At 41.3% G+C, this 22,489-nt stretch overlaps 1 protein-coding gene across 1 annotated transcript in view; it reads right to left on the reverse strand.

Moving 5' to 3' along the window:
- PIK3R1 (phosphoinositide-3-kinase regulatory subunit 1) overlaps positions 1–22,489 on the reverse strand; it is a 63,790-nt gene that overhangs the window by 30,094 nt on the left and 11,207 nt on the right. The window lies entirely within an intron of this gene.

Raw genomic sequence — 22,489 nt, forward strand, 5'->3', positions numbered from 1 at the left:
ATGCTGGATTTTCCACTCCTTCTATTTTTACCTTGCCACCGGCCATAACCAATCAGACGAAACAGAAGCTGAGATTCCCTCCAATCCAAAAGCTCTCCCCCTCTTGTTAACAGAGACATGCCTGAACAGCATTTAGCAACAGCAACGTGTGTGAGCAGACGACACATACCTTGCAAGTGAGCACTGCCAACATAGCTATGAGCTGCAAGACGAAACCAGCACACAGCTGCACTTTTTGCAGGAGTTCTCAGTAAAAAGAGATTTTCAGAGTTATTACCTGGCAAAGACCTATGGAAAGTTAAAGCTGGAAGATTGGCTCTGCAAGCCTCGGAGCCAAACCTTTCATTACTGCTAGAGGAAGCATGAAAGTGGGTAGAACCAAAATTATAACCTAACCTGCCCTTTAAAATGTAATAAGATACACTATTGAAAAGGGGGGGGGGGGACACACACACACACACCTCATTTACTAGAAGGTATCCAGGAGACTATGGTCTAACATTAGTTAAAATCAAAATCTGAGTAATTTTACCTTTTCTTTTCTCCTAGATTTTCTCAGCACCAGGTCCTAATGGCTACAGCAGTTCCAGGCCGGCATAGCTCACAGCACATTTCTGCCTGCCTCCTTCAACCTCCAACACCAGCATAATGGATGGGGCTGTGGATGCAATGATGGCTGTCACCCCAGCATGGCCTGCTGCTGCTGCTGCCTGGTCACAGTCTGAATTGTTCTGTTGGTATTTTATGAGACGGTCCAAAGGCGGGGATTGTAGAATCACAGAATTGTAGAGTTGGAAAGGACCACAAGGGCCATATTTTCCAACCCCCTGCAATGCAGGAATCTTCTGTCCAACATAAGGCTCAAACTCAGGACCCCGGGATTAAGACTTTCATGCTCCACCAACTGAGCTATGTATGTAGGTGGCTGGATCCCTTTATTTGTGCTCAGTGTGAGTTTCACATGTACTCAATCACAGATTAATTCCTTGCCATGCTTTATTTTTAGGTTTTTTTAAAAAAATGCACTCAAATTATACACACTTTCTGCTAAAATGTATGTCTCATATGCTTTTCACTGCATTTCCCCCTTAAATACATACTATTGCATTTTTAATTCTGTGAAGTATGCATTTTGTGGGAATATTTTGAGCAGAAATAGCACCACGAAATTATGAGAACTGTGTAATCTGAATGACAGCTGCATTTTAATCCACATTTCACTCCTGGGGTGGAAATTAAAAGGTGGACCAATTAATTTCTCTTCCTTCCTCATCACAAGGATTAGTGTTGGTAATGTCTTATCTTTTTAAACTTTAAAACGAAGCCATAGTTAGCAACAGAACAACGGCAGCCCAACTGCTACTGTGGGGTGCACTAGTATAGAGTGACGTTGTGTTGTTAGCAGCACATTGTACGAAAACAAGATGGTTGCCCCCCCCCATGGGCTGACCACAGAAGACCTCAAAAAACAATTAGTAAGTAATACAGTCGCCCCCGCCTGGATTCCAGACCACTTCTGCCCTGTCCCCCAAATGTTCAAGAACTCTCCCCCATATTTTGTCTGTTCCAAGGTCTAGTGCAGAGCTTTCCAAACTGTATGTCATGACACATTAGTGCAGGCTTCCTCAACCTTGGCCTTCCAGATGTTTTTGGCCTACAACTCCCATGATCCCTAGTTAGCAGGACCAGTGGTCAGGGATGATGGGAATTGTAGTCTCAAAACATCTGGAGGGCCGAGGTTGAGGAAGCCTGCGTGTTGGCTGTAGTGTGTAGGTGTGTTGTGCAAACGTCATCCCCCCCCACTCCTGCAGCTGGAAAGGGGTTAGTTTAATCTCCGGTTTGCTAGCAAAACTGAATTACTGTGTCGCAAAATGATGCATGTCTAAAAAGTGTGTCAGCAATATGAAAAGTTGGGAAAGCTCTGGTCTAGTGAGATGGGAGGGATGGGTGTGCTCAGTGGTGCAACAACTGTTCATTTGGATGGCAGCTGTTCCAAAGAATTACTTTCTAAGCAACATAATGTAAACATTTATATTTGTAAAAATGTTGCATTTATATTTCGCACATTATATCATTTTAAGCTGCTTTAATAAGGTGTATACGCCATCTGCGGTATAAATATGTGTTGTGAGCACCTTCATACCCTCCAAAAGAAAATGTGGCTTTAAAACTTTAGGGAAAAGCTTGCATGGGGAAATACTGCTTACCAACAACTTACCAAAGCCTTCATCCAAAAACTTGATTATAAACTAAGTTGGACATACACTCTCACAGCAGGCTAATTCAATCCCAGCCCACTACCCAGAAAGCTCTCGTTTACCAGTATTTTTAACAAAATAAAAAATGATATGCTAGAAAATGTCTTCCCCTCCCCTCTCCCTTCTTAAAGAAAAAAGAAAAGCAATCCTCAGCACGACAACGCAAGGGGTTCCTATAATACAAAACAAAAATAGATTCTGAGGGGGAAGTTAACTGGATTTAAAAACAAAACAAAACTGGCTTAGAATCACGCTAACAAGATGCATCTCCCCAAATTGCTGGTTCTGAGCCAACATTTTGCAATAATAGGCCATGGTGCTTCTTTATTAAAGTTTAATTATTATAACAAGGGCTGTAAATTGTATGTCAGCGCTCAATTTAATATGTAGCAAAGCCATGCTATCTCGTGTTAAAAGGAAGCGATATTGTCTGTGTGGGAGGGAGGAGTTTGTACATTATGTTCTATCAGATTAGGCTTTGGTAACTTTATGAATTATGAGCTGTCATCCACTTTTTCATCTGCCACAGAATATACTTCTTGGAACTGGGAACTATAAATAAGACAGCAGATGTTTTTAGTTGGCTCCAACTGGAACTCTTTAAAAAAAAAAAAATGCCTGTAGTTAAATCATCCTGTTATATTCTACTCCCCTCTACGGGCTGCTTTTGAAGCACACACTATTTTATGAAAGCCACCTATTTTATGAAAGCCACAACGCCTTTTCCAACCTGCCTTCTGTTTAGAAATGCCATGTTCAGTATAGAACTGTTAGTTCAAGGTGCTACCAAAACTTTAGTGGCACTGGAGTAACAGTTTAGCTTGTAAGACCCTTAGAGCTGGGAACTATCTTCTTTTTGCTTGTGCTACTGTAAAAAAAACCACCGTGTAAAGCAATAGCATGCTGTGGAAGTAATAATAATAATACACACTTATTATTTTTCCTTGTTGAACAGCAACTATAGAAATGCATTTTCTAATTACACTAAAAACAAAGCAGGACATTGGCAAGATCCGCTACCTGTTTATCTCTCTCTCGCTCTTTTAACCTGATGGCCCTAAAAGTACCTAATGTAGACTGTCTGTTAGTCCTGCTTTACAAAGGGCAGTCTTCTTTTTGAAGGAGTCCTCTGTTTTGACCTAGTCCGGTTTCAAAATAAATAACCCTAAAACAGGGGGATGGAAATTATTGCATGGACAGAAGTCTGAGCAGCCACATAGGTCACCTGGACGCAGGGTTCCACCTCCCCCCTCCCAATGTTGAGATGTATTGGCTTTCTATTTAAATTATAGTCCTAATTTTAAAATTGGCACCAGTGCTTATAGGAAGGAACACAGGGGTCTGTGGCTCAATATAGCATCGTACACTGACTGGCAGTGGCTTTGCAGGGTTTCAGTTTGAGGACATTCTTGTCCTACCTGGAGATGGCCTGCAATTTTCTGCAAGCAAAGCAGATACTCTTGTCTTTTGTCCTCTTTTTTGGGGTGATGTGTAAGTGGTCACTGTAACATAATTTACTTATTTCATTTATAACTGGCATTTAGAGCTACAGTCCTACATGTTCTCTCCAAAAGTTTTATCTTCACTGAGGGGTAGCCTAAGAGATTGACTGGGGTTACTTTTGGCCAGTAAAATATGTAGTATCTTGCCAGTTTGGTACCCAAGTGAGACAGGCAAAAGATATTTTACCTGAACCCTGCAAAGGCCAATCTTGCCGTGACCTGTACAGTGGTACCTTGGGTTACAGACGCTTCAGGTTACAGACTCTGCTAACCCAGAAATAGTACCTCGGGTTAAGAACTTTGCTTCAGGATGAGAACAGAAATTGTGCTCCGGCGGCGCAGCAGCAGCAGCGGGAAGCCCCATTAGCTAAAGTGGTGTTTCAGGTTAAGAACAGTTTCAGGTTAAGAACAGACCTCCAGAAAGAATTACATTCTTAACTAGAGGTACCACTGTATTGCATTGTGTTAAAAATGGAGCAAGTACCATGTAATGTTGGTAAATCTTTGCCAAAAGATGAAAGAATTTTCAGTGCCTAGAGAGCAATTAACAACAACATTAACAATAACCCACCCACCCCCACAACACTTTGCATGCAGAAGTTCCCATGTTTAACTCCAGGTATCTCATTGTATGGCTGGGAGGACTCCTGGCTGAAACCCTGAGCTAGATGAGACAATGGGTTTGACTCAGTATAAGACATCTTTCTATGTTCCTAAGTTCATTAGAGATGGTCAGCACCAGTTACAGGGCCAAAGTTCTCAAAATGCTTAGAAGGGATACCATTAAGGGGAGGAAATGCAGAGCAGCAAAATCTACTGGAAACAATGTAATGTAAGAGTTAAGTGATCTTATAACTATGAGATTGCTTTGAAGTTACTCTCCACCTCAGGTTGTCAGTATTTTCCACAAAAACCTTAGATCAGTCTCCTGCACAACAGCAGGCCATTATGCTATAAGCAGCATTATGCTGCAGAGATCTCTTTTAAGTCTCTAGTTATTCCTTAATTATAGGCTAAAACTGATGCTTCGTTTTTTATTATTAAAAAGTAATCCATGCCTTTTTTCTAATCTGTGCAGTTCCATGAGAGCATTGCATTTATCCCTGAAGTGTTACATTATTTTGTATTTTACCTTTACCTTTTACTACATTGTTTTGTTTTACTAAACACGTTTTGACTAATCATGTAACTAGGGGAAAAGAAATGGATTTTAATAGATTTATTTTATATAGTATTCTTTAACAGATTGGCTCATTACCACTTATATTGTCCAAAGTGGGCTTCTATATGAAGAGTTGAAGACTTATCACCCTCCCAAAAGGAGGCAAGATTCATAATGGTAGCTTCAGATTATCAGAAAACATTGACGAAACTTAACTGTCAACATTTATTGTCAATGTACGCATTTGTTCTTGGGTTCCTACCATGTATCCATTTTGTTTGTACTATTAAGCCATTTAGCTGCCTATTTTATTTCTCATACAAGGGAGTTGAAGCAAATACTTTTCTTCCAAATTAGCACCTCATATTTAGAAGACAAAATGATGTGTGTGTGCCTAATTTAATGACACAATGAAGAATTTATTCTACACAGAAAATTGGGTAGGTCACCAACCATGCACATAAGCATATGCTGTATGTATTTGTGACAATGTCTGGTCTTATTTCATATTGGCACGCTGACAACAAGCTGTCACTCGTAACAGGAGTTAACACCGTGACATTTCACACTGCTCTGCAAATTCATTTGTCATCTGTTAAGATACCTATGACAAGTTTTGGCAATCATTTTATAGTGAGCTATTTTTAGTCTGGTTTCGTTTTTTAAAAGGACAGCTTTGTTTACATCGAAATGATTAAAATCACATAATCAGGGTAGAAAAACAGTGGTCCTCAAGATGTTGCTGAACTGCAACTGCTATCATTTCTGAGCACTGGCCACAGCTGGCTAGGACTGAGGGCAGCTGTAGTTCACCACCATTTGGAGGGTGTCTTAGGTTACCGATAGGGGACAGAGACTAATTCGTATAATTGATTTAATGCGGGTTTCTTGCTTGCAGTTATATCAAGAAAACCACCCCTTGCCCGTCTGTGAACACCTAACTATCTGGAATTTCAAAATTCTGCCAGTAGGAAAGCTCATCTCTTTTCTAACACAAAAACTAAAGCTGCCAGTATTTAACAACCCCAAGATTTCTAGTATCAGCAAACAGTTCCTTGCATGTTCTGTTTACACAGCATCATACAACATGGCACCGTGCCAGACCCACAAGGAAGCCCATGCAATACAGACAGGAGATGTGTAGGCCAGAATGCTCAATGAGGACTTTTTCATTACATAAAGCAGCCCTACTTGTACGGAGAACTTAAGATCTACGTATTTGAATTCTGGTAAACAGGAAATGGGGTGTGTGTGTGAGAGAGAGAGAGAGAGAGCGAGAGAGCGAGATTGAGAGAGAGAGCTGTGTCTAAACTAGGTCTGGTAACCTTTTCTTCTAATAGGCCAGTGCACTTATTCCTAAAATAACTGAAGGCAACACCGCCCACAGCACCTGAGCATGTACTTTGCACACGATTTTTTATTACACTGAATCCACACAGGCAGTTAGAACAAGTTGTACCCTAATTAGCCTTTCCCTTGAATCTTACAGCAATGTACAAACATATGCACCAATTAAGGCTGCTTAAAACTGCGCTGATGTGGCAATTAATCTATTGCACCTCATATTGCTTTGCTGCAGTAACCCTCGGGGAGTGGATCTTATTTTCTTGTCCACCACATTTCCCCCCCCCTGTTCCCCGCATGCTTTTTTAAAGATACTTAACATTGCAGGCCTCTCCATGTCTATGCATAAGTAAGATCCACTGAGTTTGATGGGACTTACTCTCCGGTAAGGGCATCTCAGATTTCAGCCAGTCACTTCCCTTATACTGGATGCCTTGGTACTGCTTTCTATCTCTCTAGTATAACAGGCATACTGTGTAAATAGCTATCTTAATTATCTGTAGGAAAGGGTTTACATTTTGTCTTGTGCAAGCAGTGCTGTCATCAGAGGCCCACACAAAATAACCTGAACACACTGAATGTGCTCTGATAATGGTGGTGGTCTCTGAGCTAGTGCTGGGAGTCACTTGCTGTGGGGCAGATGCCAACAATGGGTAGAGACAGGATCCTCTTTCCCCTCACTCAATGGGCTACCAGGAAAGGGCAGGTAGATCGTGCCTTAACTGGTCACTTTCAGAGAGCTTCTGTTGCCATAAAGCAACAGAAAACTCACTTGTGCATTTTAGTCATCAGTTTCCCTGCTACGGAGTGACAACAAGGGTACTGCAGCATGGAACTGGGTCAAATGTGGTGTCGGGGCCAAACTAAGCATATGCTTAAGCACATATCATATTTGGTCCCGTATAGGTGGCATCTGAATTAGGACAAATATTATGCAGGGCTATCTGGTTTATTGTATTTTGTTTTCCAGTTACCCTGTATGCACATATATTCAAACCTATCATAGCAGCATCCAAACACATGATAAAAGCATAGCTTGAAACCATGTGTGAACTAGCCGTAAACTGCTTACCAAAAAGCTCAATGTTAAATTGACAATGGACTCAGTGAGCTGGTCCACATGTAAATGGTGAACCGACTGATCATTTGTGCCAACCCCCTCCTCTGCGTGTTGCACCAGAAGGCAGGAAGGGGGACCCAGAATGTTGTGAATTACCCTGATTATTCTGAGAACCGCCCTGAGGTCTATGGGTATAGGGTAGTATACAAATTTAACAGCAACACCACCAGCAGCAGCTTAGCACTGCATGATAACTGGATAGTGAGACCAGCAAATCTAGCTGTTCTGTTACTATAGACATTCTTTATTTTCAAAGCTGCTTAAATACTTAAGAAATATTGAGAACAAAATGCCCGTGCTTTCTAAAAGTTAGAAGAGAAAGGTATTCCAGATGTCCTCAACATATTTGACTTAAACGTGTTTTGTTTTGTTTTTTTAAAAAAGCCACACACAAACACACACACACACACACACACACACACACACACACACACATCATATATGCCCAAATCCTGAAGGAATATAATCTTGAGCCCAGTACAATAAATTGGAACCACATTTAATCCTACTTTCCTCCAGTAACATTATAGTTTCCTTACACTATAAACACACTCTACCTCAACATTTGGGCTCTCTGCCCTCCCCCACCCCCAGTGTGCTGTAATCTTGCCAGCAGACAAGCTTTGCTTTTAATAAGTTGATCTGCCAACTTAAACAGCAGTCTCCTAAGGCAATCAAATAATGAAACACATGCGCAAGTGCTTGCATGTAATCTGTCAGAGGTTTACTCACCCCGACACAAATGGTTTCCTCAATATTAGCTGTTATATAAATGTACATTCACAACCCTTAGGTACTCAAAAAGCACACATATGTTCCATCAATCTCTCATTTACCACTCTTCCTTCTCCTCTTCGTTCCTTCCCCTCTTCATTTTTTTGAAGTTTCATGATTTAGCAGAGAGAGAAAGAGATAGAAAAGTCAAAGTACAGAAGCTTGTACAGAATCTGTACATAGACAGGAATCCAAAGAGAAATAAGACTTCTATCAAAAAAGGCAACAGATGACGTCAATAGGGGCTGGTAGACAGAGGGAGGCAACTGTTCCGCCATGAGCTCCCCAGCTGTTGTTCCCCTCTGTTGCCACACGGTCTGTTCTGGGGCCCCTAACTCTGGTGCAGTGGAAGATGTTACCCTTCACCAGCGCTAAAATGAGATTCAATTGACAGTCCACTTGGGTTCAGAATGTGGGCTGGGGGTGAGGAATTACTTTGTGCTTCACCTCAGGCAGCAAAATGTCTTGGGTGGTTTCTTACTGTTAAGAACTGATTTGTTGCTTTGTCTTGTCTTCCCTTAGAAACCAAAATAGTGAAATAAATAAATAAAACCTTAATTTGCTGTTTCTATGGAAGAAATTTCCCATACTGAAGAAACAAGGTGTTCCAACTTTAGAAGAGTTCTTCCACAGTAAGTGTGCGGTGAGAAAAATATAAAACAGTCCCTCAAGTTCTTCACAGGTTGAGAAGGGATATAATCCATTCCAGCTCCTTGCTACATGTACCAGTATAATACTGTATAGGCATCTGCAAATGCACATTTACTGTCTTTATATATGCATTTATTTGCTGGTCTGGGCCTTTAAAGTCCTACATGTCCTAGTATTAAAAGGGCTGCTTTCACCCATAGAAACCTGCTCACTAATTTATTGGTGCTCTTGTCTAAGCAAGTAGCTTCTGGAGAGAGGACCTCTTCCATGATAGCACCCAAATTATAGAACTCCCTCCCAAGAAATATTTGGCTTATGCTTTCTTAGGTGCTGATGCCTTCTGTGTTTGTCCAAGCCTCCAATGGCTTTTACTGATGTTTCAGACTTATTTCCTGCTTTGGTCTAGCTTTCACTACTGACCTCACAGTTTTATTTCCTGGTCTAATTTTGCTGTTTAGTGTGGTGGATGTGTTCTTATGATACTGTATTGTTAAAAATGTAAGCTAGCTTGCAGCTGTTTGGTAAAAGGCAAAATATGAATAACATAAATAAAATGTTTTATGCATTTGCAAAATCAAATTCTGAAGTAATTCAAATTTTTCCTTCAACCGCATGAAATCATTCAGAGGTGATTCCACGTGACATTTCTCTACTCATGGAAGCTGCCAAGTGCATAAAGCTGCTTTCACATGAGTTAAATGTGCACAAGTTGTGATCCTACTGTCAGGAGCTCATCCTACACTCGAGTAGGACCCTGGTAGAGACACATACCCAACTGGCATGTTATCTCCCTCCTGGTCGTTCATTCGGGAGCTTCAAAAGCTTTCTTCAGCCTGAACATCACAGTGACCGATGCCAACAGACACCGGCACACTTAGGGATCCGTAGAGTCTTCACAGCTTGCATAACAGACCTCAGCAACTCAGCATTTTGGCTAATCTACTTTATTTACATACAAACACACACACAGCACTGCAACCTGGCTCCCTCTCTCTCTAGCATCAGACAGCAAAAAAAAAAAAAAAAAAAAAGGACAATAGTCCCACTTCATGGAACACAGTAACACAAACATCCTATCTCCATCACTTCCCACTCTGTGGAGTCAAAACGTACACCGTCATGTGATAGACAAAAATCCCATGACTGTAATCATGGAGCAGGAATTCTAACACCTACTGCATTCTAACAGTGTTCTTAGATGGAATCTCCCAAAGGTTTGGGATAAACTTTTGTTTTAGATAAAGCAAAGTACTTCTTCGTGCACCACATAGTCAAATTCGGGAATGTGTTCTCCCGGGAAGCAGTGATGGCTGCCAGGTTGGATGGCTTTAAGCAAATTCATGGAGAAGAGCGCTTTCAATGGCTACTAGCCATGATGGCTGTGCTCTTTGCCCACTGTTGGAGGCAGCAATACTTCCAAATACAAGTTGCTAGAAATCAGGAAGGTGGAGGTGGGGGGGGGGGTGTTTCTTGTGCTGATATTCTGCTCCCTGGTTTCCTACAGCTATCTGGTTGGCCACTGTGAGAACAGGTGTTGGACTGAATGGGCCATTGGCCTGATCCTGAAGGCTGTTCTTATGGCTATAGTGCAACCCCACAGTACTTTCTCAGACAAGATTCCCAGGTTAAACAGGCAATCCCGGATAATCTTCGTTGGTCTGATCCTATTTTCACTCACGTTAATGAGGGATTTGGCTGACGACCTTGGTAGGAGGAAGATGACAGCTTGCTCTTTCCTGTCTTACTCTGAACAAATATGGAATATTTGAGAACAAAAAGAAAGTTAAATACACCCTTATCAAAAAAAATTAAAATGTCGTTTTTAAAGCATTTCAGTGGTAGTTATTTACGAAAAAGATAATTCAACCTTGCAGATTAAAAGGGGCAACATGTGCTTTTATTCTGTCTGGATACAAACAGTCAATGAGAAATGCTGAACATCAGGCAAATAGCACAGACTTAAAAAAAAGTTAATTGGTTCCTTCTCTTACCTAAATATAATTAAAAAAACCCTCTAGTTGTGAGTTTTGGAGGAAACATCTGGAGAAAACCCTAGACCAGCCTATAACTGTCTTCCCCCTCTTGTGCTTGTGGGGAGAGTTGCACCAACGTATGTTGGCAAAAATGCTCAAACATCATAGATATTTACACTATCAATTTGGGTCTTTTTTTCTTTTTTTTTACTTCAGTCATTCAAATGGTGGGCATTTAACTTTAACAAACAGCTTATGAAGGAACCTTAATTATGGCCAAGCTCACAAAAGTTACGAACTTGTCTCCCGCTCCATAAAAAGAGGAGGGGAAGTGCCATTTCTCCTAAATTGCAAAATCTTCCCTGCCCAGACACCTGGAGGCAATTCTTCATCACCAGAGGCAAATAGAAAAGTGGCTATTTACAAATCTGGGAGCTGCCAAGAGGCAGTCAGGGTGGAGGCAGTAAGGAGAGCGTGCCAGTAACCGCTGAGAGGTGATGATGGGACCCTGAGTGTCTCAGTCAGCACTATGCAAGCATATAGTTGTCATCCACCTAGCATTCTCCAGTGATGCCAGCAATACACACTGTGGGTTCCTAGCAGTTGCACACTTACATAGTGCTGACTGAGACATCCCCTGAAGTGACCTCCACCTGATTGTTAGGCACAAGATCATGCCTTCTCTCTCAAAGTGGCCTGCAGTGCAGACACAATTCTGACCAGCAAACAGCCTTATTTGCTGAAAGCTGTCTGGAGTGGTCAAACTAGTCTGTAACCGTTTTAAACGGGTACATTCACTGCAAGGTGCTTTGAAAAATGAGTGAGGACAACTGTCAGTTTATTAACAACAAGGGGTCTTAAAAAGCCCATGGCATGTGTTGCAGCTATTACCATCTCACTGGGTACAGGCCCCAAAATTATTATGCCCCATTAGAATTCATTTCTGGACCACAAATAATTAATATTTTTGTTAGCATCAGCACAAAAATATATCCCAGAGAGGAAACTGCAAAAATACAGAACCGGTGGCAGTTAAGGGTGGTTTTTTAAAAAGCTTGTTTTTTCCTTTCTTTTTTTACCATCACTTTGCAGCATCAGTGCACTTGAGGAGGCCCCTTCCTGGATGAACAGAGGTCCTTTAAAATCTAGATATCTGATTTAAAAACAAGTAGCTCTTGTTATGTACCATTGTATGACTGAATATGCATTCCTCAACACTTTCTCCTACTAACAAGCAAGACTCTGAAGCCCATAGAGAGGTCAAGTCTCAGAACTGGATTATGCTAGGAAAAGCCCTCAATAATGCTTTTCATAAAAATGCTTATGCAGGCTAATTATCAGCTAAATTATTCCGGATTTGGAACAGCCGACTGGATTTGAATTGGCAAGAACTCTAAATCTGTTCTATAGTCCATGTTCAAAAGCTTAAAATCAAACAGCAACCATTTCTGAAGCTTCTCTCTCTCAAGAGAAGAAGTAATCATAATTTATAAAGCAAAGAATAGCCTCCCCCCCCCTTTAAAAAAAGACATGTACTCATGTTTGCTGTGGCATTCTGTGGCAATAAATTCCATAATTATTGAGAGAAGTTTAGCTTACTTTTATTTGTCCTGAATTTGTGACTGATCAATTCCACTGTACACTCTTATGTTCTAGTGTTTGGAGAGAGAGTATTTTCTCTCTCTCATAATTCTCTCCACACTTTTCATAATGATGAGTTATCTTCTTCTTTTGCCCCCTAAACTCAGCAGCTGGAACTTCTCAAGCCTTCCTTCATAGGTGATGGTCCACATACATCCCTTCATTCTTCTCTCTCTCTCTCTCTCTCTCTCTCTCTCTCTCTCACACACACACACACACACACACACACAATCGGTTTTCTTGCTATACAATCAGCAGGTGCTGTCAGTGAGCTTTTTGCTATGAACCAAGGATCTCATGAACAATTTCAACCAACTTGGACACCATCAGCATCTATGTGCAATCAGGAACTTTTGTCTCACGATGCACCACTTTGCATGTGCTTAGGCTGAAGTTGATATGAAGCTGCACAGCCATAATGTCTAGAAATATCTCTTTGCCATCTGCTTTAGTGTTGGGTTAAAAGCCTGAGCAGACCCCAGTTCAAATATTAGCTCAGCCACAAACTTGCTAAGTGGCCTTCAGTACAGTTTCTCAAGTCTTAGCATCTCTTCTCGCCTGTAGTATGTGGAAGAATAATATTGGCCTGCCTTGTTGGATTTTTGTTGTTGCAAGGACTGCTAAGATTAAGTATTCAAGTGACTGTTTAAAACTGAAGATTTACAGCCTGATACACAACACTGACAGGAAGCTCTTAATCCATTCCTGGCCCTGTCTGGAATTCACATGTTGTCATTGCTCGCTCACAGTTGAGACCAGGATGCAAGCCCCACTTCTCTGAGTATCAGTTTCTCTTTCAACAAAAGACAAAAGCACATGTATGGGGATAGCTCTGAGCTGTAGTAATCAGCACCCTGCTTTCTTACACAAAGGAAGAGCAGTCATTCATTCACTTGGGGAGTCCAATTCTATGTCTCTTGCTGCTGGTGAGCAAAGAGTCTTCTCCTTGCTCCAGCAAGCTTAATCAGACTGCTAAACCCCTCAGTACTGTTCTCACTACTAACCGTTACAGCAAGGCATGCAAGTAAAAAAAAGAGACCAGTTTTGACTATGAATTACATGAGCCACAGATGCAGGATAATGAGTTGGGTTTTGCTGCATTTACAGTGCAGGGCAATTATGACTAAATCTCTGCTTGTAACAGAAAGCAATCACAGTGGTGCAAACTGTGTCGTTCACCTGCTCACCATTCATCATGAGATGTCCTATGATGTTCAGTTTAGCAGGCAAGCAGCTGTGTGAGCTTCTGTACTCACTGCAGCAGTGATTACTTTTGCCTCCAGTAACTTGCACTTTGAGAAAGCAGCATTGTGGGGTTTGCAGCTGGGAGACTCAGATTCAAGAACTGTCTGAGGGCCCACTCTGGGTTTATCCTGAGAAATGCAGTTACAGCCCCATAGATAATAGCGAGTGCAGCGGAGGGACTATCGGCAGAAGATCAGTAAGTTGAAGGGGTCAGTTCCCACCCACCTGCTTATTCCTCTCTGTAAACACTGCCCCCTGTATTGGGATAGTGAAGGATTTCCTGCCTTTGCATTGTGAAGGAAAGCTCACGTTCCCATATACAGTGGTACCTCGGGTTAAGTACTTAATTCATTCCGGAGGTCCATTCTTAACCTGAAACTGTTCTTAACCTGAAGCACCACTTTAGCTAATGGGGCCTCCTGCTGCCTCCGCGCCGCCAGAGCACAATTTCTGTTCTCATCCTGAAGCAAAGTTCTTAACCTGAAGCACTATTTCTGGGTTAGCGGAGTCTGTAACCTGAAGTGTATGTAACCTGAAGCGTATGTAACCCGAAGTACCACTGTAATGTCTATCTTGGCTCCTTAAGCCACATTATAACTTCAAGGGAGGCACAGCAAAATCACATCCCTGTGTAAAACACAGCTAAATTTTACTACAAATCTCTAAACATTTTAGGCTTATCTAAGCTTGGCTCTTCCTCTATTCCTCATTCCATTTCATTCTAATATCAGCGATGACTAGCCTCCTAATATTTGTATGTGATACATTCAGTGACGGGGGTGGAAATTTTTCCACTACTATATTTTTCCGTGTAAATTTTTCCATTTCTAAAATGCATATGCCAGAAAATTGATTAGTAACACAATGAAAGGATACTATACTATGCAATACTAGTCAAATTACACAGCTCCTGAACTGTATTGTTCCTAAACACGCATGCATATACAGTGGTACCTTGGTTCTTGAAGTTAATCTGTTCTGGGAGTATGTTCGACTCCTGAAACTGTTCGAAAACCAAGGTGTGGCTTCTGATTGGCTGCAGGGGCTTCCTACACTCAAGCAGAAACAGTGTCGGATGTTCAGCCTCCTAAAAACATTCGCGAACTGGAACACTTCCTTCCGGGTTTGCGGCATTCGGGAGCCGATTTGTTTGGCAACTAAGCCATTCGAGAACCAAGGTACCACTGTATAACAAAGCTAAACACACTGATTTCTAAGCATGCTAAAACTGGCCTAACAAGTTTTTGGTCCCTTTATTCCTTTCCTTAGCCAGTTTCTTGAGCTGTGTGTTAAAATATTTACAAGCATTCAGAAAAGAATAATTTGCCAGTAGAGCTTTGAACGAAGCATTTAGTCAACACTAAGGCTGTCGTTCTATGAACATGTGCTGCTGAGCGTAAGGTCAATGGGACTTATTTCTGAGTAGACATATACTGCAGTGCAGGTGTGGTTTACTGACTTTTCAGCAATCAACCACACAGTTCAATTCAAATACTTTTTAGGGGGGAAACTGATATGTATGCAGCATATTAAATCCCAATGTTGCACTGTGCTTTTAAAGTTTTGTTTGCTAAATAAATGAAAGTCAAACAAACATGCTAACCAACTCCAATCTATTCAGGGCATCAGAAAGTTTGCTGGAAACTCCATTCACTGGATCCGTTCAGACAACAAAAAGGCACAGACAGAAGAGCTCTTGGTCTCTGTCGCAGCTGTGGAATTCCCCTCCCCTTGGGAGCAAGCCAAAAAAACTAAGCATATTTTTTAGAAGCACTGTAAGACCTTTGTCTGGGCTGGCTTCTGGGGTCAGGGTTTAGTCAACATAAGTTTTTTTAAAAAAATAAAATATGTTGTGTTTTATTTGATTTTATGCATTGTTATATAGTGCACTATCTTTGTTATAGGGCAGGATGAGAATTTAAAGAATTAGGACATGGCATTTGAATCTTTCTGTTTTGAAATAAAAATTAAAAGCTGGCTGGATTTAATAAAGCAAACCCAACCACTCCTTCAGTACTGTCAGTATAATGCCACAGATTGCATAAGCCATAACCACTGTTAAATACTTAAAGTGCAACACAAATGCCCTTTTCATTCCAGGCTATTAAAATAAGGTAATTCCTCAGATTTCAGCCTTCAGACTGATTTCATGGTAATTCATCATGGACACAAGATTTTAAGCAAGATACACATGCAGAAAGTTTTATGGCCAGCTGCGCTGCAGACATCTGCGTTCTTTCACAAGAAACTGTGTATCTGTAAATGGCATTAAGAAAAGGTTTAAGGGGGCATGGTGGTACAGAATTAATCATTTCTTGGCAAGAAATTAGCAGCTGCAAATGACCACGTTTTGCAAGAAACCAAGTCTTCCTTTATAAGCAAACCCCAAGTGAAAGACTGCTAAACCTATAGACTGTGTCAGCAATGCACATTACCACCAATTAAGAATATCCTTCAATTTTGTATTAGAAGTTGGGTGGGATGGGGGTTGGGGGCTGGTATGCAATTGTCTATTTTAACACAAGCAAGTAGCCCTAAAAGTAGACAAGACGACAGGTTTTGGCTTTCTTTTAATTTTAGCAGGAGTTATAATCAGATACACTATTAGGTTGGAACCATTAGATACAATATTTAAATAAGATGTTTGTCTTGGTTGGGTGGGGGACACACACAAAGACTGGATTCCATTTTGTTACTTTCAATCCATCAATTACTTGTGTTAAATATTTTTGGGACTATGAGTATTTACCAGCAGATGGAGTCAAACAGCAGTCAGAAAAGCTCTGTGGCATTGAGGGGGGAGTGCTGTAGCCTTTTAAAAATAAATAAATCAGTTGTTCAAATGTAACACCAAAAATATGCCAAGCAAACTGATAATCCCATCCCTTTTGTGTGTTTATTACTTAAGATTAACAGCTACCTAGAAGACCTTTGATAAATCAGCCATTTAGCCCTTCGAAACAACAACTAGTGAACAGAAACTTCCTAAACAGGTAGACATTTTAGGAGGCATATTGAAATGTCAATGCATTTTTCAACAGTATTAATGTAAAAGTTGTTCAGAAAGTGTATTACCATGTCCATCTATATCAGAGTTCCCCAAACTTGGGTCTCTTATCTGTTTTTGGACTAAAACTCCCATCATCCCAAGCTATCAGGACCCACCCACCCTGTGAAACAGCCCTCCCATCAGATGTCAAGGAGGTGAGTAACTATAGAACTTTTAGAAGTCATCTGAAGGCAACCCTGTATAGGGAAGCCTTTTAATGTGTGAAGTTTTACTGTCTTTTTATGCGTGCTAGAAGCCGCCCAGAGTGGCTGGGGCAACCCAGTCAGATGGGCAGGGTATAACAACAACAACAACAACATTGTAATAATTCCTTCCCCTTTTCTTCTTCTCTTTAGGAATAAAACAGCCATATATATTTGTGTGTATGTACACACACACACACACACATGCATCCACACACCCCCCCTCTTCATTGTGGAGTTCAGAATTGTTAGCATGCATACATTAGGAAGTCAGCCCCATGTCCCTCCATCCCAACATTCCTGCATTTTTAGTGCTGAACGGGCTTATTATCCCACTTCAGATCTTCCTGCTCAACGTGGGAAGGCGCAGGGTGAAGGGGTGGAGCCAACATGTACATCTTTGTGCCTCCTACACAGGTATTTAGAACACCTGAAGAGAACTATTATTTCTGTGAGCAAACATGTAGATATAGCCCATTCTTGGATTTCCTGCACATGTGCAAGTCCATGATGTACAAGTCCATAATGGGATACCAACTTCTCAGCTACGTTGTTTGATTGCTGTTTTAGAGTACAGGGATCAAGATACATATTGAAATGTGAGTTAGGGCAGGATGTTACTTGTAAATGTCACAGGTTTTAAAAGCACCTGGCTTTGCAATATATTTCATGGATATACCAACACGTCTGGGGAAACCAAGACTTCCCCACTATCCTGGCTTTAGACAACTGCCTCCCACAGAAGTATCTGTACAAATATTGAAGAGACTTCATATATTATTTCACATCTTTGTAAATAATGCAATTAACTTTTGAAACATTTTCTTTCTGGGTCTGAAAAACAGCAGTAGAGATTTTTTGCAAGCTGAGATATTGTCACTTATCTCTTCAGAAGCTTTATTTCAGGAGTAAACAACCAACCCCACTTGCTTTGCTGGGGAATCAGACCAGTAGACTGCAATGCCTCTTAAAAGAAACACAAATATGCTGTAGAATAGGATGCTGTTTCACAGCGTTGAACTGTCAATTTTCAATATTTTACTATCAGTAAAGACTCCTGATATTGTTTATTTGTACAAGTAGCTTCTCTCCCTTGAGGAAGATGTCCCTAGGGATTATCTGAATTCTTCTGCAGGGTGCTCATAATTGCATTTCCCTCTCTGTGCAATTCCCAACAAAAGACAGAATATACATAAAGACTATGCTGTTCAGCTTTGTCGAATGTTGTCAAATGGAGAGGTGAAACTCACAAAGATATGTCCTCAACTTCACCGCTATGTCTCTTCCTCCCCCCCCCCCCCCCACCAAAGGTTATTTTGGAAAAATTTTACCTTTGAAAATATATTTCTAATATTAATTGGTAGGGCAACCACCATACCCAAAAGTCAGTCTCTCTCTCTCTCTCTCTCTCTCTCTCTCTCTCTCTCTCTCTGTGTGTGTGTGTGTGTGTGTGTAAACACATAGATTAACCAATAAACGTCTTAAAGGTTATACAGATTATTATTATTTTGGCAGGAGGAGTAATAGAAGTGCCATCCATCTTGCAACCATATGATTATACCAGCACTGATACTCACACAAATGTTAAGGTAAAGGTAAAGGTACCCCTGCCCGTACGGGCCAGTCTTGCCAGACTCTAGAGTTGTGCGCCCATCTCACTCAAGAGGCCGGGGGCCAGCGCTGTCCGCAGACACTTCCGGGTCACATGGCCAGCGTGACATCGCTGCTCTGGCGAGCCAGAGCCGCACACGGAAACGCCATTTACCTTCCCGCTAGAAAGCGGTCCCTATTTATCTACTTGCACCCGGGGGTGCTTTCGAACTGCTAGGTTGGCAGGCGCTGGGACCGAACAACGGGAGCGCACCCTGCCACGGGGAATCGAACTGCCAACCTTTCGATCGGCAAGCCCTAGGCGCTGAGGCTTTTACCCACAGCGCCACCCACGTCCCTCACACAAATGTTAGTGGAGTAGAATAAGCGGGGGGGGGGGGGGGCTGGAAGGGGAAACATACTTTGGGAGGTATCCAACAGAAATTTGCTCAGAATGGATGCATTGAAACGAACAGGATTAAGTTAGGTCCATTAATTTCAACGGGCCTCCTCTGAGCAAAACTTAAAGACCATCCATACTTCTCCAATCACCCCAATTCTCCCCCCCCCCCCAGTAATGACCAAGTATAAACAGCACTGTCTACAAAATTTCAAGGGGGTGTTCCTGAATTTCACCCATAAGTTATGGCTATTTGGTTACCAGAGCAGTGTGACAGCCGGTTCCTGTTGGCTAAATTCCTTATGGCTCCAATCTGAAAAGAGAAACCACACCATGTGGGCGAGTGATGTGGTTTCTTCCAAGACCAGCATCCCTGGAAGAAATGATACTGGTGTTTGACATAACCACATGGTTTCCCCATATCACATAATTCCTCTTTCTAGATATGACAATAACAGAAAGAGTTCTAAACATGGGGAGGCAGTAGCACCCATCCTTAAATTGGCCCTTACTGTCAAGATGTACTTACATGAGTACACAGAGGTCCTACCCTCAGATAATCACTGGAATTCCCAATAACTAATTTATATTTCAATAATGGGGGGTTAGAAAGAGGAATTTCATTTTTCTGCAGTAAGGCTAACCACTGTTATTATATAAAAAAGTGTTTTGTGGCATCCTAAAGATTCATGTATTTCTTACGTCACATGCTTTTGGTAAGCAAGGTCCACTTCATCAGATGGGCAAAATGTCATCCTAAATTGCATGCAAAGGGAAAGGATTGTAAGCAATGAGGTCAAAGGAACATGAAGGGCAAAGTGCAGACTGATACTTATGTTAAAAGCTTAAATGTATGTAGAACCATTCACAAAGCAAAACAGTGCTGAAGATAAAGATCTTGGAATGGGTAAGCCAGTTACTAATTTGTTAAGTAATTAGGGTGCTACAAAACTGTTACTTTAACTGCAAAAGGCTGAGACAAAACTGTTGAAAACAATTATTATTTGTCTTCCACAACCCCTTAAGAATTTCTGTGTTATGTAGTCTATGTTATTTAGGCATACATTAAATTGCTTTGGTTAGCATTATATATTTTAAATCCTAGGTTAGCATAGAGAATTAAATTTGAAAAAGAAAACATTTCTGTTAGCTAATTAAAGCTCAGGCTTCCTCAAACGTAGTGCACAAATTTCAATCACATCTGTTGATTTCAAGATATGTATGCTCACAAAGACAAAACACTTGTCTGGTTAAGGAAAAAGAAGTGTTCCAAGTATCAAGTTACTAAGTCTGATAAACAAAAGCAGAAACCCCAAATAAAGCTTGTTTTGTTTATGGGAACACATGTTAAAAATAGTTTGGGGGAAAGGTACCATGGTGAACATATCAGTGAGAAACCACAAGAGAGGCCTAATCTGTAAACCATACAACTATGTTTTCATTTTCAATTTGACTCCCAAGAAGTACAGTAAGAAACATCACTCCTCATGTGCTCCCTCTCCTACCGATGGAGCAGTATGAAAAGGTTAAGCCTGGAAAATATGAACTTGACCAAATACAGTCAAGCAAGCTTTACATCAAGTCTCCTTATAGTCAAAATGCACTCTAATGTGCAGAACAATGGTTTATTATCCTGGGAAGGTTCCTGTTGGTTTGCTGCCCACATTCATCTGGACTATATAAAAGATTAACCATTTCATTATCCTGGGAACAGAATTTCCACTTTTAATAATTTACACTGTGACTCCAGAAGGGGGAAGGCACCAGTGCTGGTATTTAAGCACCCCCCACACCATAGGATCCAAAGGCATTTCTTAATATCTAATATGTAAGGGGAGATTATGTTTTCAACATAGAGCTGTAGGCAGCCATATTGTCACTACTTTGTGGAACACTCACACAGTTGTGAATCATTCCCTCTGTTGTTCTAGAAGAGCTCTATTAAACATGCAAGGTGCTTACATTTGCCATGTGTAAGAAAGACAGCAGATAATACCATGTTACATGTTTCCACTTTCTCTTCTACTTTGTGGGCATTCTGCACAACAGAACCTCAGAGGGAAATTCATTTATGCACATCCTGCTCCCCAGGCAACGTCAAAGGAGATGGATGTACACAGATGCATGTAGCCAGAGCCACCTCTTGCAATTCAATTCCACTCCACTCTGCCACCTTCCCACCAGCAACTACTTTTCTGAATCAAGCTTTAACATTTTACCATTCTGTACTACTTTGGGATTTTGGTGGGCAGGCGGGATTCAGGGGTCCATGAAAGGCGAAGATGACAAACACTGTTACTCAACAAAGAAAACGATAAAGATTCATGTTACGTGAATTCATTTAAAGTAACAAAAATGATTTCCTAGTATGTTACTTCTGTTGTCACACACACACATGAGAGCTTGAAGAGAGAACATGAAGGACTAGAAGTCACCAAGACTAAGTGTTGCATCCAACTGGCATCTCTCTAATGATGGAAGACTCTCTGATCCATTGGAACCTTCCATCAGGAGAAGATGAGAGCGAGGCAATTTCCAGTGATTCCCATGCCCCCTTGCAAGCACCAAACCATCACCCATGCTGTTCCAGAGGGTCCTCCCAACTCTCTGGAGCAGATATGGGGGACATGGACTGTGGGGAGGTGAAATAATTAGTCAAAACCATCTCCTTCCCAACCTCCTTCTCTTACATATATATATTTCTTACCAAAAAAAGTTGATTGACCTGGTTTTCAATACCAGTATGCCTCAGAGGACAGCAAAAATACATTTAGGCCCAGTCCAAGGCATTTTGCTGTCTGAAGCAAAGGACAAAATGGTGTTTCCCTCAAGCAAAAACCAGCTGGGCCAGCAGTTGAAGCATACATTAACACTAGTGATAAGATGGCATCGTTCACTGCATCTGAGGCAATAGGCCACATTTGGGAGGGGGGGGCAGTGGAAGGACTGGAGGAGTCTGGAGAAGTAGCCATGGGCCACTGCAGAAGCATCTGAGACAGTTGCCTCATTCTGCCTGATGGTAGGGCTGGCCCCTATTACATTTAAAAACCATGGATTTATGTGAATAAAATTAGTGTACGTTTTCTTAAACATTAAGCTGTATTAGAAGAACTGGCACATGAATACAATCCAACGGTAGCAGTGATATTTCGTTTCAATTTATAGCTGCAAGTACATAATAGTTTCAGTGATATGTGTGGTTACTACTACCCAGGTGTTATTGAAAAAGTTATAATTCATGTGCGCAGATCATACATATTGCCAGACTCCCATCAGCCTCAGGCAGTGTAGCCAATAATCTTGGGTGATGGGAATTATAGTTCAGTATCTGGAGGGCACCATATTGGTGACAGCTGCTCTAAACTGAAATGTTTATTATCTTAGAATTTCCCTGTCCTATGCGTTAGATGAGGAATAGGTTTTGGGGGGGTTGTATTTAGGACACCCCTTCCATACTTGTCTTGAAGAGAACCCCTACTTTTTGCAGAGGATTCTGTAGATTTTCAAGAGCACAGCACTGAAGAGTACTAGCCAGATCTCACCCTAGCTGCCTTGACAACATGCCCTGAGACTCAAA

This window comes from Podarcis muralis, chromosome 11, assembly GCF_964188315.1.
Source record: "Podarcis muralis chromosome 11, rPodMur119.hap1.1, whole genome shotgun sequence".
In the NCBI taxonomy this organism is placed as follows: Eukaryota; Metazoa; Chordata; class Lepidosauria; order Squamata; family Lacertidae; genus Podarcis; species Podarcis muralis.